This window comes from Oryctolagus cuniculus, chromosome 9 (genome assembly GCF_051225735.1).
Source record: "Oryctolagus cuniculus isolate XC-2025 breed Fujian yellow rabbit chromosome 9, ASM5122573v1, whole genome shotgun sequence".
Classification (NCBI taxonomy): Eukaryota; Metazoa; Chordata; class Mammalia; order Lagomorpha; family Leporidae; genus Oryctolagus; species Oryctolagus cuniculus.
In genome coordinates, this window is record NC_142875.1 from 80,658,376 (window position 1) to 80,676,603 (window position 18,228).

At 39.6% G+C, this 18,228-nt stretch overlaps 1 protein-coding gene across 12 annotated transcripts in view; it reads left to right on the plus strand.

The window, feature by feature from the left end:
• STARD13 (StAR related lipid transfer domain containing 13) overlaps positions 1-18,228 on the plus strand; it is a 585,508-nt gene that overhangs the window by 223,939 nt on the left and 343,341 nt on the right. The window lies entirely within an intron of this gene.

Below are 18,228 nucleotides of genomic sequence, written 5' to 3' on the forward strand. Positions count from 1 at the left end.
TGTACAGTTTGAAGAGCTTTACCATATGTATGCACCCAGGACACAATACCACTGAGATAGCAACCATACCCAACATACCAGAAGTCCCTTCAAGCCCTCCTGCTTCACTCCTGCCATCCCCAGAATTTTACAAATATAAACATTTATTTGCATCTTCTAGAACTTTACATATATGGAATTAAAGAGTATGTGGTTGATTTCTTTCACTCATCATTATTTTGACATTCATTTATGCTGTTACCTATATCAATAATTCATTTCTTTTTATTGATAAGTAATATTCCACGGATGGAAATAATGCATAGCATATTTATGTTTATAAGGAAGCCTAAAGTTGCCAAGAATTTAGATATGGTAACATGGTTTTAAAGTATGGATTTGACAATTTTAGTTTATCGAAAGAAAGATATTTTTTAAAATCATTTTTTAAAAACTTGATCTGTATGATTATGTAGAAACTTAGATGAAAAATCACATAGTTCATAACTTTATTGATTGAGGATAGGAAATACTTTATTGGGGAAATGAGCCATGAGTTATTTTTAAAAATAAAACTGACACATTGTTAGTATTAAAAAATTAAGAAATAGAGAAAAACACACAGAAGGGAATAAAATATCACCCCAACCCCATGACTCAGAAACAGCCTTTGTTGAGACTCTTGACCTTCATCCCATAAACCTGTTGCAAGATAAGAGGAATAGAAAAGAATTTTACAAAACCACATTTAGGACTTCCACTTGCAGCTAAGATGGAATACCAAGAACTGGAGGTACTGTCACATCTGAGAAAATTAAAAATCCAATGGAATATATGAAACAATGGCTTTCAGACAATGCATATCTGGTAGTAAAGGACAATGAATCCTGGAGTAGGAGCAACAAACTCATTGAGCCTCTGATTGTCCCAGTTTATGAACTACAGACAATTTCTACATTTCCATGTAAAGATGAGAACCACATGGAGCCTGAAGTTCTCCCAGCCTGAGAGAGACCATTTTGGGAGTGCAGGGATGGCCTGGTGGCTGTAGCTCAGAGGAAAGGATGGGATGGAGAACCTCACAGAGAACAAGCTCTGAGGGTTACAGAATGTACCCCACAGAAACTCCCCAGCAGGGTGCTAATCAGCACATGCAGGAGAGCAGATTACCCAAGACCAGGGAAAGAAGGACCAGCAAGGATGAGAGGTAACAATCCCGGCTGTTTCCCAAGCCTGGGAAGAGTTTGGCCCCTTCTCTGCCAGAGTCACAGGATGGCAACAGAATATTAAAAGAATATTGCTGAAGTCATAAAGAAAAATGACCCCTAGGAGAATGAACCCTTTGATCCTCACAACAGACCTTCAGCAAAAGCTTTAGGAACATCAAATCTAACCTGACTCCCAGAAAAGAACTTGAAAATATTTATAGGCATATAAAAGTATCTAATACTCAATCAAGAAAAATTCATAAGTTTCCTTTATACACCTATCATATCATGCCATCATTCCACTCCCATAAGAAAAAAGAAAAGATCAAAGCCAGTGTGGTAGTGCAGAGGGCTAAGCTGCTGCTTGTAATACCAGGATCCCATTTCAGAGCAGTGATTTGAGTCCAGGCTGCTCTGTTTCTAATCCAGCTCCTTGCTGATGTGCCTGGGAGATGCTTGGGCTTCTGTCACCAATGTGGGGACCCAAATGGAGCTCCTGACTCCTGACTTCCACCTTGGCCAGTCCCAACTGTTGTGGCTATTTGGGGAGTGAGTCAGCAGATGGAAAATTTTCTCTCTCCCTTTCTGTCTCTTCCTCTCTCCCTGTCATTCTGCCTTTCAAATAAACACAATATATCTTAAAAAAAAAAAAAAAAAAAAAAAAAAAAAAAAAAAAACCAAACTGTGGGGAGCAACTCGGACTAGACTAAGTTACTGGAATTAAGACTTATTCTATGCATCTGCTCTCCCACAATATGGCGCTGGGAGAGGAGAAAACAGCTTCTACACAGCTGCCTCCAGTTCAGCCAATAAACTGTAGGACTTGCTCCTGATTGGAGGAGAGCAGCGTACTCGGCGTGTGGGCAGCCGAGTTGGGATTGGCGGAGGAGGACTATAAAGGAGGAGAGAGACGGCATGCACCAGGAACATCTAAGGGGAACATCTATCTGAAGGAACACCTGTGCAGCCCCCGAGAGAGCCGGCCGCTCCCCCGCGGAAGTGGGGAATGTGGCAGGGAGAACCGCCCTTCCACGTAGGTGGAAGGGATGGTAGCCAACCCGGGAAGGACCAGCAGCCAACCCGGGAAGGACCAGCAGCCAACCCGGGAAGAACCAGCAGCAAACCCGGGGAGGGCCGAGCAGACGAAAGAACAGCGCAGGGTCCTGTGTCGTTCCTCCACGAAGACGGGGAGCGACACAAACAAACAAAACTGTAGGTTATGGTGTTAGAGCACAATGTGTTGAGCCAACACCTGCAAAGTCAGCATCCTGTATGGGCTCTGGTTCATGTCCTGGCTGCTCCACTTATGATCTAGCTCCCTGATAATGGCCTGGGAAAAGCAGTGAGAATGGCCCAAGTATATGGGGCCCTGCCACCCATGTGGGAGACCCACAAAATGCTCCTGGCTCCTGGCTTTGGCCTGACCCTGCCCTGGCTGATGCAGCCATTTGCAGAGTGAATCAGTGGATAGACGATCTCTCTCCTTTTTCTCTCTCTCCCTCTTTCTCTTTAGCATTGACTTTTAAATAAAGTCTTTTTTTTAAAAAAAGGGAAATCATTTTTTTAAAAATCTATGTAAATAATTATACATAAAGTTCATAAGAACTGTATTCATAATAACCAAAGCTGGAATCAAACTAATGTTCTTCAACAAATGAATCAATGGATTGTGGTAACTCTGTGTAATAGAATACTACTTACCAATCAAAAACAAAAAAAAAAAAAAAGAAAAGCAAAGTGCAGCATACAACGATATGGATGGATCTCAAATGTATTATACTAAGAGGAAAAAGCCAGAAGAACTAAAGTAGATACTGCATGATACTATTATATAAAATTCTAAGGAATGTAAGCCACTCTTCAGTGGGAGAAAGCCAGTCATTTGTTGTCTGCGGGAATGAAGGAAAGAAGCATGACAGAATAGATTACAAAGGGTGAAAGGAAACTTTCAGAGGGTAGACACACATAAACGTATTATCTTTACTGTGGAGATTGCTCCATGGGTGCAGTCATATGTCAAAATTATCAAACCAGTACATTTGATTCTCTATCCCTTATACCTCAAAAAGGGTATAAAAAGTTTTTTTAAAAGATAGCAAGATTAAAAATTATAATAAATGGATTATGGAGGTTGTTTTCAGCTCAGAGTGCCTGGCCAACAGAGAATGAGGTCTGCAATCCAGACACACGCCTCATTTCTTGAGCCATGAGGAAGCAGGCCTTTCTGTAATGCAGCCACCCAGAGGCATAGTGTATGTGTAGGCGTTTGTGTGCACGCATAGGTGGGTAAATTTTCCCCCACAAATGTTACTTAATTTTCATTCATAGAAAGCCCTGTTTGTGTTCACAGCAGCTTTGTCAAGTCTACATGTTATCATTGTACTATTTTATGATTTTTTTATGTTATTTGAAAATAAGACTCCAGTGAGACTCAAGGAGTTACTGAAAGTTTCAGTATAATGGAAAAATTAGGTCATACAAGTTCCTTCAAAGTAATCAAAAATATGAAATACACTAAGCAATTGAGTTTGTTATGCTTCTGTAAACTGGATATTTCAAACGTAGGTAGCATCTGTTAACCGTCTGTCATAAAAAAATAAGTAAATGGACAAATTTATGTCTCCTTCAACATCCCCTCTTCTATACTTTTTTAGGTTTGCTTTTCAATGATTACTTTGACATTGTAAGAATACACTTCTAGATAACTCTGAGTTATAATTATGGACCTATAATATATAAACCTATGGAAATGCCTTGATTGTAGTTTTAAATGGATTTGATGCTCTCTGCCCTTGTATTATTTTTCCATATCAATTAATTTTTCATTTTTATATTCCTCTTAGTACTCTTTGCTATCAAATTGTATTTTGCAGGAGGAACTGCTATTGACTAAATGCTTATGCCACACTTCCCCCCAAACTCATATGTTGAAATTTAATCCCCGATGTGATGGTATTTGGAAGCGGCATATTTGGGAGTAAATAGGCCATAGGAGTAGAGCTCTCATCATTGGAGTTCGTGCTTATATAACAGGCCCCAATAGACACCTGCTAATGCACCTGGAAAGTCAGCGGACGATGGCTAAGACACTTGGGTTCCTGACACCCACTTCAGAGACCAAGATTAAGTTCCCAGCTTCTGCTTTCAACCTGACCCAGTACTGGTGGTTATGGGCATTTGGGAAGTGAACCAGTAGGTGAGATTCTCTCTCTCTCTCTCTCTCTCTCTCACACACACACTTTCTCTCCCCCCTTCTCTCAATCACTCTACCTTTCAAATAAAGGAATATATTTCTTAAAAAGATAGCCATCTATGAACCAGGAAGTGGGGCCTCACCAAATACCAAACCTGCTGATGCCTTGCTCTTGAACTCTGTATGCTCCAGAGCTGTAGATATAAAGTTCTGTTGTTTAGCAGCCAGTCAGTTGATGTTAGCTTGTTATAGCAGCCCAACTGACCTAAAACAGGTGACTTGTATGTTCCTTGAATTCTTATAATCCTAAGACGGTGTATCTGTTGCTTTTATCCTTGTAGAATGAACATACACTTTTGTATTTGAAGAGGCATATGCTTTTTGGAGTGACATTTTTCTCACCAAGATCATTATAAATAAGTCTACTGTTGGCCGGCGCCGTGGCTCACTACCTTGCGGCGCCGGCACAGTGGGTTCTAGTCCCGGTCAGGGCGCCGGATTCTGTCCTGGTTGCCCCTCTTCCAGGCCAGCTCTCTGCTATGGCCCAGGAATGCAGTGGAGGATGGCCCAAGTGCTTGGGCCCTGCACCCGCATGGGAGACCAGGAGAAACACCTGGCTCCTGGCTTCGGATCAGCACGATGCGCTGGCCGCAGCGCGCTGGCCGCGGCGGCCATTGGAGGGTGAACCAACGGCAAAAAGAAGACCTTTCTCTCTGTCTCTCTCTCTTTCTCACTGTCCACTTTGCCTGTCAAAAAAGAAAAAAAAAAAGTCCATTGTTTTCTGGCACTGAGAATTTTCATCCAGATGCTGGTATGATTCATTCTTTAGTGGGGAATATCAACAACTTCATTGGAACTTGATGTTGCTTATGTCAGATTTTTCTGGCAATCACAATGTGATCTATCAAGCAACCAATTTGTTTTGTGTTTCATGAAAGTTCCCTGCCACTAGTTGAATACTCTTTGTGTCCTTCTTTTGTTATGATTGTCATTACTCTTTTCTCCAGCAAAATCAGTTTGCTGTGTGCTCGATTTTTGTTTTTCTTCTCAATCTATACCCTCTTGGCCACAGTCATTTTTGTTTCTTTCTTTGTTTCTTACCATCTCTTCAAATTTTGGGTCAGTCTACTAGCTCCCTGGCTGTGTTTTCTATCAATCTATCCTTTTGTTTTGTGACTTCTGATGTAATTTTCATGTCCTCAATGTTATTATGTTTCTCTTCTGAGCCTTGTCAGCCATCTTTTTGTCTTTTAAGTGGTTTCATAATCTATTGTTTCAATAATCTTATTTCTTTTTTTAGCTTCAAAAATTTTCAAGAGAGACAATTTTGTCTGCAAGTTCTTTGGAACTATGGAGAGCTATTGTAAATTTTTATTGAGTTTCCTGGAGTCATTTATTTGTCACGTAGACTTGCTGTGTTCTCACCCTCCCCCCACCGCACACACAGACACGTATTTTTTTTTTCCCCAAAGTTCCTTTTATGTGCCCCAGAGGTTACTTTGTTGCCATTACTCATACTTGCACATGAGCCTGGGGCTGGGGTGGAGGATGAACTGGAACAGTTTGTTGTCTTGTCATAAATGCTCTGTCACCAAATCTATAATTTCCTTTGCCCTGGAGGCAAGTCCTCTCCCACTTCTGGACATTCTTGGCAAACTTCTTTTGTGGAGAGTCAGGTAGTAATTATACATGGCCACGATCTCAGCTACTCCATATTGCCATTGTAGGCTGTCAGGGACTGAATTCCATTCCCGTCTTAGTCTCTTTAGGCTGCTATAACAAAATACCATGATCAAGTCATTTGCAACAAATGGATTTTATTCCCCATACTTTTGGAGGCTGGAATCCAAGATCAAGCACCAGAAAATTTGGTTATGGTAAAAGAACACTTCCTGGTTCACAGATGACTGTCATCTCACTGTGTCCTCACTCGGTAAAAGGGACTAGACAGCTTTCTGCACCTAATCCATTTGTAAAGGTATGGATTCCATTCATGACCTAATCACCTCCCAAAGCTGTTTCCTGATATCATCACATTGGTAATTGCATTTCCTTAAAAAACATTTCTCTCTCTCTCTCTCTCTCTCTCTCTTTCTCTTCTTTCATAGGCAGAGGCTCCCCACTTGCTGGCTCAGTCCCTAAATACCACAACGGCTTGGGCAGGGCTAAGGCTAAAACTAGCAGCTGAGAACTCAATCCAGCTATCTCGTTTGGCAGCAGGAACCCAAGTACTTGAGTCATCACTTCTTCCTCCTAGGATCTTCAAGAGTAGGAAGCTGAGATCAGAAACCTGAGATATCTTAACTGATATCTTTAAAAAAAAATTTGTTTTGCTATTTGAAAAGCAGAGTTACAGAGAGAGAGAAAGAGAGAAAGAGAGAGAGAGAGAGATATCTTCCATCGCTGGTTTACTCCCCAAATGGCCAGAATGGCTGGGGCTGGGCCAGACTGAAGCCAGGAGCAGGAGCTTCATCCAGGTCTCCCACGTAGGTGCAGGGGCCCAAGAACTTTTTGCCATCTTCCACTGCTTTTCCAGGCACATTAGCCTGGAGCTAGATTGGAAGTGGAGCAGCTGGAACTTGAACCAGTGCCCATGTGGGATACTGGCATCAAAGGCAGCAGCTTTACCTGCTATGTTTCAATGCTGGCCCTTAACTGGCATCTTAACTGCTAGGCCAAACACTCACCCTGGTGATTAAATTTTAACCTGAAATTTGGGGCAGACACAAACATTCAGATCATAGCAACCCAAAATCCATAGACTGAAGCCCTACCTTCCAAAGTGATTCCTTTTGGATATAGGGCATTTAATTAGATTGCTTACATTAAGTGAGCCCTGAGGGTGGGATGTTCATCCTATATGATGATTTCCTTGGATGAAGAGGAAGAGACCTCAAGATAGTCCAGGCACACAGACAAAAGGCCATCTGAGGACACAGCAAGCAGGCAGACAACTGCCAGCTATGGAGAGAGGCCCAAGGAGAAACCAACCCTGGGACACCTTGGACAGCTCAGCCTCCAGAACTGTGAGAAAACACGTTTCTCTTGCTGAAGTCATCCTGTCTGGTATTTTGTTATGGCTGCTCCAGCAGACTAATACCTAGCTTGAAAGCAGTCATAAACAACCAGTAACAAACGAGCGTGGCTGTATTCCAATTCACCGACACTGAAATTTGGAAGTCATATAATCATCTCATGTTATGAAATATTATCTTTTTTCTTGATGTTTTGAGACATTTAAAAAATGTAAAATCCATTGTCAGCTCAAGAAAGGACAAAAGCAGGCAATGCACCAGATGTGGCTGACATGCCCTGATCCGAGAGGGCAATTGGATTCAAGGGGAAGTCCAGCAAATCACAAGCCTTTGTAGTAACATCTGGTAAATGGCTCTCTCCCTGCCTCCTGCACCCTTGCTTCACATTTGGGCACTGAGAGTAGTAATAAGGCCACTGTGGTAGCCCCACCTTCCCTAACTTCCATCCATGATGGGGAACAGCACACAAGTTCACTCCCTGCTTTCCCAATCTCTCCTGGTATTTGTGTTCCAGCTGATGGATTGTGGGTTAGACCCTGCTTGAGGGAAGGCTGCATCCTGTTCTAGGCTCTGCTCTCTGTGTCCTTGATTTGTCAGAACTTTCTGCTATAATTGACTTCTGCGTGTCACAGACTGTGGTTTAGGCTTGGGGCCATATTCTTGTTTTATTGGTGGTGGATGGTTAGTTTTTTCCCTCCTGTTTTCCGTTATGTCACGGGAGTGTAAGAGCAGGAATAAAGTGAAAATTCCTTTACTTATTCATCTTTGGACAGAAGTCAAACAAGTGCTTCTGGATAGTTGGGAACGCATCTTTCTCTGTCTTCCCAAAGCATGACCAGGGTCCAGTCCCAAGCAGATATCTGCTGAAATGCTAATTATCTCAATGTTCCCCAGCTCCTCTGTCTAATCTGGGACCACCCTCATACATGCTGCCATCTTCTCTGAGTAGCTTCTGTCTGATCTGGCTTTGCTCCCATTAATTCATTTTCTACTTTGCAGTAAAATGACCTTATTCTGTCACAGATCTGAGCATGCCACTCTCTTGCTCAGATCTCTTCAATAAGAGCTTTATTCTTAGGACAGGCTCTAGAGCCAAGCACATAGTGGTGATTCAATAGATATCTGTTAAATGGGAGATTGTAGGAGCTGAGATAGGTTACTGAGTTTAGGATTCCTTTTTGACAGCTAATTAACTCTTCCATCATCTCAGCTTTTCTGCCTATAAATACCTACTTATGACCATAAACCAAAAATAAGACAGTGTATGAATGTGGTGATTCATGCCTTCCCAGAAGCAGATAGCAGGATAGGACTGGATTTGCATAAGATGTATTGAGGAAAGGCGCGGGACAGGTATGAAGAGCCTCCAGGCTGAGGGGATATCTGCCACACATGGAAGAAAGAGGGAAGAAGGAGTCAGTACACAGTGCCTTTCCAGGAAAGGTTTAGCAAGACCAATGAGCCTTCAAGCCAAAACCAGTATCATTGCCTCTCTCTAGAAAGAACATACATGGGTACATCAAAAATTAATGAAAAACTGGGGCCGGTGTTGTGGCTTAGTAGGTTAAGCCCCTACCTGCAGCACCAACATCCCATATGGGCACCAGTTTGTGTTCTGGCTGCTCCTCTTCAATCCAACTCTCTGCCTGTGGCCTGGGAAAGCAGTAGAAGATGGCCCAATTGCATGTGCCCCTGCACCTACGTGGGGGACCCAGAAGAAGCTCCTGGCTCCTGGCTTTGGATCTAATCAGCTCCAGCTGCTATGGCCATTTAGGGAATGAACCAGTGGATGGAAACCTCTCTCTCTCTCTGTAACTCCACCTCTGAAATAAATAAATATATCTTAAAAAACAATGGATAATAAAATTAAAAGATGTCTGTTCCCCTGTCTCACTCCTTGCATGGGAGCAGCCTGAAGGAAGTGTGGTGTCTACACTAAGAGGGTGGTGGATGGAGAAGGGTGGAAGCTCTCCGTAGCAGAAGACCTGAGCAATGTATTTTCATAGTCACTGCACATAGAAATCCCTTTGAGTTATTAGGAGATGAGGCATTAAAGTGAATATAAGAAAAGAAAAAAAATCATCTTTCAGTTATCCCAGGACTGTCTGTTTAGCTTGCGGATTTCACATCATAAACTCACCAGCCTTGCTTCTGGAAGTCTCTTCTTGCTGCTGTGTTCCTTTTATCCCTTTCACCACTCAGCAACGCTTTTCCTGGAGGTTGACAGAAGCAGAGAAGCCAAAATTCAGGCCATCTTCTCTGCTGTTGAGTCAGCAAGACCCTAACCCTTCTTTCCCCATTGATTTTTAATTTTCCATTTTTGGGGGAAGGGTGATTCTTTTCTCTTGTTTGTTAAATAGCAGGAGGTGATGTATTGTTTATGCAAGTGTTTTTCCCTAAGGATAACCTGAATTTACACTTGGGTCAATAATTTTGAAGTCCCAGGTAAAGAAGGATACTGTGTTATTATTATCAACTATTTTTCATTATTTCATCTATATTGACATTGCCTTAAAGTATTGGCTTTTCTGTGCCCTTCAGGTTCAAAATTAAAAGGATGCTTTATATATTAAAAAAAAGAAAGAAAGAAAAGCCATCACCACCAGTGTTTCCTCCTTACCTAGAAGAAAACATGTCCTTGAGAGTGATTTTTATTTTTTAAGGCACTTAGAATTTATCCAGGAAGTTACTTGAGCTCAAGCCAGAAAGAGGAGTAGATCATCCAACTTTTGACATTTTCCAGGCCTCTGTGTGCAGAGCTTGGTGACCCAATTATTCTCTGTTGGTCTAAACTCAGCTGAACAAGTCAAGGTCTAAGATGCAAGAAGTTTAGGAGGCATTTTAGGATGTATGTGCCTTTAAAAAAAAAAAAACCTAAAACCACTCTTATAAAGAAAATGAAGAATTAAAGAAAATGTGCCATGTTAATCTTGAAAGTTGGCACTGTTGTGCTATAAAACAAACCTGGAGGCCAAGGCAAATATTCCTGTAAAGCGGTCAAACCCAGAGGGATGTTGTCCAAGAGGGTAGTAGCCAAACCAAACTCTGGATTTTGATTTCTTCACATGAACACCTAAAAGTAAGGTGCAAGGTATGGTTATTAAAGGATGAACTTGAGATATAATAGAATCACTCTTTTCCTCGGCTTCTTTAATGTTAAGCAATATTTGAGGGATCTACAAAAACGTTTGTGGAAAATGCATATCAGAATAAAAGCCATACATGAATCTCAAAAATAAACTCTTAAAACATGTTTCTGTTTTCCATGAAATTTTTGAAATCCCCCCATATTTTGAAGTTAGAGCTGAAATGAATTTAACATTTGAGGTGAAAGACATTTTAAGTTATTCTTTTTATTTTTTACAGAATGCATAGATTAAACACATTATATGTTTGATCTAGTCCTAAATGCTAGGGATGACAGCTAATACCTGATTTCTTAATTTAGTTTTTAAAATATTCTTATAAGGTCTACATACTATCTCCATTTTATATGTATAAAAATGAAGAAAAGTGACAAGAGTTACCTCTACTTGTATAATTAGTAAAAGTTGGATTCAAGACTCAAACCCAAAAACCCAAGTCTTTCTAATACAGCTATATATCCTTGATCTGAAATAATTGGAACCATTTTTGTTTCAGATTTGAAACTTTTTTAGGATTTTGAAATATTTGCTTATGACATTATCAGGTATCTTGAAAAGGGGACCAAGTCTAAACATGAAATTTATGTATGTTTCATATACGCCATATGCACACACCCAGAAGATAATTTTATATCCTATTTCTTAATAATTTTGTGTGTGAAACAAAGTTTCATGGTGGAATTTTCCACTTATGATATCATATTGATACTCAAAACGTTTCAGATTTTGGAGCATTTAGGGTTTCTGATTTTTCTATTAGCAACGCTCAACCTGTGTAATATGCTTAAAAGAAATAGAAGCAAGTGAATTCTACAAAAGATCCAAGTGTTTAGTCCTTGCGGTTTTTTGAGTTTGAGAAAACATCAAATATTTGTCAAGATGCAAAATTCCTTGTATCATTATTTTAGAATGAACTTTATTAATGAAACTGGATCCAAGAAAGTCCTACAATCAGTTTTTTCATCAAGAAACTTCATTTTCATTTACGCAGTCCTTTCTTTCTTCATTTATGTATTTCTGGAACTTTACCAAAATCCTATATAAAACATGCACACACAGAGTGAAAACAAGTGGCCTCTTTATATAAACTAATCAAGAAGGAAATGAAGCCACCCAAATGTGGTCTAGACCATCTGTGGTCCATGATAAATAGCAAAATACAGTCATGTTTTCTCCTTAAATGTGGACTGTAAAATATAAAATCCTTTTTATTAGCACCAGATGTCAAAATGCTTATTAAAATGCCGTGGTTTATTAAATAACATCATGTTAGACTCACTGTCCTAGTAAGGACATTTTTTGCATCAGATTACATATTTGAAATTATATATTACTATTTCACATATCTGAACACTAATACATACATGAGGATACTTCAAAAATTTATGGAAAATGGAGTTAAAAGGCGATTTTATTTTGATGCAAAAAGTCCATGCATAGCTTTTTCTTAATACTCATTTTCCACGAACTTTTTGAAGACCCCTTATTTGTACAGATTTCAAATTTTTTTGCACCAAAATAAGCTTATCTTTTAACTCTGTTTTCTACTAATTTTGAAGTATCCTCATTTGCCAAAATTTGTATTTAGAAACACAGATATTTATACATCATGAACTGAATTAAAATATATTAAAGTCTGAAAAAGTAAATTTTCATTTGACATGTTTAAGATTAATTAATATTTTTAGATAGCACTAAAAAATAAAGTGCAGATTTAAAAATATGGAATGAATTCTCTCTACCATTTCAAAACTTTTTTCCTTGACTTTCATGCCAGTTATTTTCTCTGCTTCCTGCTCACTCTGGATGACTAAAGCATTTTCTCTTCTTGAGTCAGGGAAGGGATAGCTTGGACAACCAAGCAGGAACACTCTACAGAATTTTTTCACGGAAAGTTTTTGGAAACTTTTCTGCAAGGCCATGGTTGGAATATTTAAAATTCAAATTTAAAGTCAATTAGAATTTGGTATGGTGAAACATAAGTATATATTTCACTTTAATTCATCACCTGATTTTTTGTTTTTTATTTTTAATATTTTTACTTCTTTTCATTTTATTTGGAAGACAGAGAGAGGGAAGGAGGAAGAGAGAGAGAGAAAAAACCAGTTATATATACACACACATACACAGATATCTTCCATCCACTAGTTCACTTTCCAAATGCCTGCAACAGCTATGACTAGGCCATGCTGAAGCCAGCAGCCAGGAAGTCTATCCAGGTCTCCCATGTGAGTGGCAGGGTACCCAATTACTTGAGCTGTCACATCTGCCTCCCAAGGTGCACATTAGCAGGAGGCTGGAATCAGAAGCAGAGCCAGGACTTGTACCCAGGCAGTCCCATATGAGATGCAGGCATCCCAAGTGGAACCAACTGCTTTGTCAGACATCTATCCCCTATATTTTTGTTAATACTTTTCAAGCAGGAAAAGCAGGTTTTCTTTTTTTTTTTTTTCTTTTAAAGATTTTATTTATTTAATTGAGAGGTAGAGTTACAGACAGTGAGAGGGAGAGACAAAGGTCTTCCTTCCATTGGTTCACTCCCCAGATGACCAACGGCCGGAGCTGCACCAATCCAAAGCCAGGAGCCAGGAGCTTCTTCCAGATCTCCCATGGGGGTGCAGGAACCCAAAGATTTAGACCATCTTCTACTGCTTTCCCAGGCCATAGCAGAGAGCTGGACTGGAAGAGGAGCGGCCGGGACTAGAACTGGCGTTCATATGGGATGCTGGCGTCACAGGCGGAGGATTAACCTACTGTGTCACGTAGCCGGCCCAAGCAGGTTTTCTTAAAATGACTCAGCAATTATACATTATAATTTTTTGTTTTACTTATTTGACAGGTAGATTTAGACAGTGAGAGAGAGAGAGACAGAGAGAAAGGTCTGCCTTCCGTTGGTTCACCCCCCCAAATGGCCGCTACTGCTGGAGCTATGCCGATCCGAAGCCAGGAGCCAGGTGCTTCCTCCTGGTCTCCCATGCAGGTGCAAGGCCCAAGCACTTGGCCCATCCTCCACTGCCTTCCCAGGCCACAGCAGAAAGCCGGACTGGAAGAGGGGCAGCTGGGACTAGAACCCAGTGCCCATATGGGATGCTGGTGCCACAGGTGGAGGATTAGCCAAGTGAGCCACAGCGTCGGCCTTACATTATAATATTTTTAAAAAATTTTCTTTTCTTTTTCACTTTTATATATAATTTGTACATGATTTATTAGTTAAAGTGAAGGAGATTTAGGGAAAGTGCTTTTTTTAAAATTATAATTCACCTACTACAAAGTCAGTGAAGGTTAAATTACTCAGAAAAATGTCAGTGTGTGATATTCACATTGCTTTTACTTGTCCAAGGAAATCAACTTTCTTTTGGTAATTTGATTAACCTTTTCCACTTATTGTTACTTAGATATTATTCTGTAATATTCAAATCAGGGTCACCACTGAATGTAATCTATTGAGTGTGAAATCAGCAGGTGGGTTCTGGATAAAACAAAGCGCAAATAGTAAAATGGCTTACAGGTTGACCTAAAGATTTATTTACTTTGGGATTTTATCAGCTTCTTTTGTCTGGTTTATATGAGGTTTATATGAGGGCATTAGGAACAAACCTGTCTTTTGTTTCAGGAGCAGCAGGTGTTGAAACAGCCTTCTAGTTTGACTCATACAATGATAGTTAATGTATTTATTGACTTGATTGATCACTTTATACTCTAAGAGATACAGCCTCCCAATAAAAAATTATTTGAGTGTTTATATAGTTATCTAGCATAGTTCCATTTTTAATCTGGCATATTTGGGTTTGTGAGCAAAGGATACTTATCTGGATAAAACTGTTCCAAAAACAATTACATTTTAAACCAGCCCTATCATAAGACAAATATCAAAATGTTTTTATCCTTAGCCTGTTGGTGTGAATCATAGTAACCTATAATTACAATGACTTTACAGGTATTACAAAATTTAACAACTTCTGAGAGATCTGTCCAAATAAGCCAAATGATTCTTCAATGTACTTCAAAGGAATTCATTATTAATCAAAAGGGAATAAAGCCCCCAAATGTGATCTGTGATAAATAGTAAAACTATAGTCATGCTTTTTCCATGAGAATTAGTCATTAGATAATTCTGACAACCTGTGAAACATGAAATAATTCCAACTGTTCTGGAGTTACTAAATCTCCAGTTTGGCCCACTTACCTGCTCCCAATCATGTATACAACATTAAGAAAAAGAAAAATGGATCAAACTTGTAGCATAGTGCTGGAAATGTATGTTTCCATGCACTGACTTAGCACTCAAGAAATATTTGCTGAATAAAATATCCAGGGAAATAACCCATGGGTGGTCTAGAGACATGTAATTTAGCTCTGCTGGCGTAAGTGAGTATCTGACATCATCCCACATTCTGCTCTGAAGTGTACTCTTGCTTCATATTTCCAGAGCTAACTTATAAGCTCTTGATTATTAGCTGGGTATAAATAAGTGTATCAAAGATAGTAGCAGTCCCTTTATATGCCCATAAGCCACCCTTCAGATCTTAGAGATATTCTATTAATGTATTATATGATTGGGGTCTAAAGAGATTTATGTTATTATTTGGAGTTTACCTTAAGGAGGTACAATAGAATGTATCTAGTGATTTTTTTTGCAAGGAGATCTTTTTAAAAACTTTTAATAAAACGTATAGTATAAAATTACTATCTTAATCATTCTTAAGTGTATAGTTCAGTGGTATCAAGTACATTTGCATTGTTGTACAACTATCACCACCATCATCCACAAAATCTCTTCCTTATCTTGCAGAACTAAAACTCTGTACCCAGTAAATAATAACTCCCCATCCTTTCCTCCCTCAGCCCAGTAATTTGAAATGAAATTTAATATAGTAAAGTATTGGTATATATTCAGAAAGAAGTCTATGTTCACCATCACATTGGTTAATGTTTTAAAATTAACATATTGTAGAAAATGCATCAATTTTCCAAGGAAATGAGGGCCCTTGAGCCTTCAATTCTAACTTTTTAGTTACTATTGACATGGGTAGGTGCCCCAGGTGCTGCTTCTCAAATATCTGTAACATCTTTGAATGTTAGTAATATTTTTCATGAACTAAGGACAACTTTAATTTCCTGACATTTTATTTCCACCTACTGGGTTATTTCTATGTTGTAGGATTGTTAAGACTTTATAATTGCATGTTGAAAATAATGTTGATTATTTTATTATGTTTGGGTAACACAACTTATATTACTTTCTAATTTACTTTACTTGTTATATCTGGTTAAATTGTCATGATGTAAATTTGCTTCCAAACCAAGTCAGAACCATTGAAATTTGATATGCTACTTCATTTAGGTTGAGGGCCCTCTGGAAGTCAAAATAGCCGCCTACTTGATATTATTTAAGAAATATGGAGAATTTCTTAAATTCTCACTCCCACCCTGCCACACATCACAATGTCTGAAGTCTTATTATTAGATGTTAATTTCTTTCTTTCTTTTTTCTTTTTTTTGACAGGCAGAATGGACAGTGAGAGAGAGAGACAGAGAGAAAGGTCTTCCTTTTGCCATTGGTTCACCCTCCAATGGCCGCTGCGGCCGGCGCACTGTGCTGATCTGATGGCAGGAGCCAGGTGCTTCTCCTGGTCTCCCATGGGGTGCAGGGCCCAAGCACTTGGGTCATCCTCCACTGCACTCCCTGGCCACAGCAGAGAGCTGGCCTGGAAGAGGGGCAACTGGGACAGAATCCAGTGTGCAGGCGCCTCAAGCGGAGGATTAGCCTATTGAGCCATGGCGCCAACTCAGATGTTAATTTCTTGATGTTAATATTCAGATGCCCTTTTAATCTGTGATTATCTCTGTTTAAAATAATTCTTCTCATGGATTAAGAAGGAAATGTAACATTCAAAGAGAAAGTTTTAACTGTGTCAGCATTCTGCCTTTCATCCTGACTCCTGGGGAGTAGTATTTACCTGATATGTTGAAAAAGTTAGTAAAATGTAAACCTCTGTTTTTCAAAATTTCCTTCAGAATAAACAAGTATTTGTTGTGTGCCTCTTCTGTGCCACATACAGGTCTTGGTGCATCACGTGGATGATTGTATTTACTCTAACTCAGGACAAACCCATTGTACTGAGAAGGATAGGAAGCTCAAGGAAATTTGGTAGTTTTCCTCTTCTTTTTTAAAATTTTACCTATTTGACAGGAAAAGAGAGAGAGAGAGAGAGAGAGAGAGAGAGAGAGAGAGAGAGAGATGTCTTCTATCAGGTAGTTCACTCCCCAGATATCTGCATGGCCAGGGCTGGGCTAGGCTGAAACCAGAAGTCAGAAGCTTCACCCATGTCTCCACATGGGGGCAGGGGCCCAAATACTTGGGCCATCTTCTGCTGCTTTCCCATGACAATAGTAGGGAGCTAGATCAGAAGTGGAACAGCCAGGACTGAAACCAGAGCCCATATAGGATGCCAGCATTGTAGGCAATGGCTTAACTCATTCTGCCACAATGCCAGCCCCAAGGTAACTTTCTTAAGGTCAGGCAACCAGTAACTGTCTTTCTGATTATTAAATACACAATCTTAACAATGAAACTGAATTGATTTTAACTGTAGTGATTGTACACTAAAACGTATTTATTTTTTGATTGACAGATAATTGTATATATTTATGGGGTACGCTATGCTATCTTGATACACAGATACAATGATCAACTCTGAATATTTTGGTTATCCATCATCTCAAACACTCATTGTTTCCTCTTGATGAGTGCAAAGACACAGCTAGATAGGAGGAATGAGTTGTGTACAATTACAGAAGAATGGTTATAGTTAACAATACTGTATTATATAAATCAGAATAGTGAGAGGAGAGGATATTGAATGTTGTCATGGCAAACTATATTTTGTTAGGGTGATGAGAGTTTTAAGAAGACTGTTGATATGATCAGGTTGTTTTTGGAAAGATCTCACTGTTGTGAACAGATTGGAGAAGAATACGACTGCAGTCAGACTGAGAAGTTAGGAACCCATTGCAGTGATCTAGGTGAGGCCTAGGTATTGCCCAGGATGTTGCAATAGGAGTGAAAAGCAGTAGGTGTATTTAAGCAAGATTTGGGAGATTGGGGAGAGAAGAAAGGAAGGAATCAAAGATGATCTTGGGGTTTCTGATGCCATTTGCCTGAATGAGAACACAGAAAGAAGTCAGTTTGGGGCTGAGTATATGAGTGTATTTCAAAAGTTTGTGAAGATTGACATCTAAGGTCAGTATATTTTGCTGCAACAAATTTTAGAAATCATGCATACTCTCATTTCTCTTCAGGTCGTATACATCTTTCACCTTTTACTAAAGAAATCATGCATAGTTTTTCCATAATATTTAGTCCCATGATTTTTTTTTTAAAAAACGTTCTGTGCAAGGATTTCACAATTTTCTGCATCAAAATAAACTTATCTTTTATTTCCATTTTCCACAAATGTTTTGAAGTACCTGCTTATGTGCATGGCCAATTGCATGGAGGGAGAGCACGGGAGGGAGGGAGGGAAGGAGGGAGGGAGGTGAGAGGAGATTGAGTTTTGGACACATGGAGTTCAGGTGTTGGCTGTGGAATGTGCAAATAAGTGCAGACTCCTAATCAACAGTTTGCTCTACTGTCCTAAGGCAAGGGGAAAGAGGCTTGGGCTGAA